This window comes from Lygodium microphyllum, chromosome 3 (genome assembly GCF_053477565.2).
Source record: "Lygodium microphyllum isolate KBCC chromosome 3, Lygodium_microphyllum_v1.1.10, whole genome shotgun sequence".
Lineage (NCBI taxonomy): Eukaryota > Viridiplantae > Streptophyta > Polypodiopsida > Schizaeales > Lygodiaceae > Lygodium > Lygodium microphyllum.
The window spans coordinates 174735044-174736241 of record NC_141137.1 but is presented as its reverse complement, the minus strand read 5'-3'; the positions used below and the strand labels follow the sequence as shown (position 1 = coordinate 174736241).

The 1198-nt window shown below is 36.1% G+C and overlaps 1 non-coding gene across 1 annotated transcript; it reads right to left on the bottom strand.

Annotated features, from left to right (window-relative positions):
- Positions 1–389: 389 nt before the first annotated feature.
- On the bottom strand, positions 390–457 carry LOC148039231 (small nucleolar RNA SNORD36). Its single transcript, XR_015690483.1, has one exon. It is a non-coding gene; the product is annotated as a small nucleolar RNA SNORD36 (small nucleolar RNA).
- Between the last annotated feature and the right edge of the window lie 741 nt (positions 458–1198).

Sequence of the window (1198 nt, the reverse complement as noted above, 5' to 3'; positions counted from 1 at the left end):
ACTCACTCTCAAACCATTCCAAAATCTCACAAACCATTCAATAAACTTTCACAAGATCTCAATTTTCATCAATCAATACTCTATCCCTCCTTACAGAAGGCAATCAAAACAAAACAGACTAAAACAGAACAAAACAGAACAAAACAGAAGGTATACAGAACCTATCAGAACATCACAGACCCACCAACAAACATCATGAACTTCCAAAACTCAATAATTATCATCCAAAACACTCTCAAACCACTTCCAAATCAATCAATCATCCCATAAAATCAACCATTCAGCTTTCAAAAACAACAAAAATCAGCCAAAAAACAAGTCATTTCAACTCTCAACATATCCTCACACTTAAAAAGGAAGCGTCCTCGCGACCCAGGAAAAAGGGAATACAAGTTCATTAAAAAGCTAAACTTTGATATTCAATATCTTTTCAAAAAGAATCCATCCATCACAACCCCAACTTATAACCTATTTCTAATATAAAAATACAAAGAAAGGAAAACCCTTTATACATTAACTCCTCTTATCAAACTAAAAATTTCAACAAATTTGTAAAGGATATAAAAGTTTTCTTCTTGTTCATCTGCATCTGCTTCAATTCTGCATCCATGACCCAGCACCACAAATCTCCAAAATGTAGCTCGTACACGAAATCCAATAGGAAACCACCACGTTCATTTGACATAAATGAACTCACAACACAAACACTAATACACAACACAACCATCTGAATGACTCCTTCAAAAAGAAATATTTTCATTAGAAAGCTTCCATCATACATTGGAAAGGTATCAATGAAGATGATCCCTCTTGAAAGATTGATGTTGTCGGAAACGATCCATAGATAAGGATTCATCTACAAAGTTTTTGGGAGGATTTTGAAAAAATTGGAGACAACACATCCTTTCCAACAGGACCAAGTATCTGCTAGGCAAACAGAGGGCATGAAAATACAATATGTCCAGCTGCTGGGAATCAATGCTTACATTGACATTTATGCACAACTTTGGAATAGGCTTGGAATCATTATGAGAGTGCCTATGCATATACGCCAGGTACCAAGCAAAGTGAGCAGTTAATCTCACTGAGGGATCTGCAGACTGTGAATACTGCTGGGCAAAATGAACATAGTTTTGATAAGCTTGACTGGAAGCTATCCATTCTCCTGGAATTACTAGCCAATTGATCTGCGGTCCTG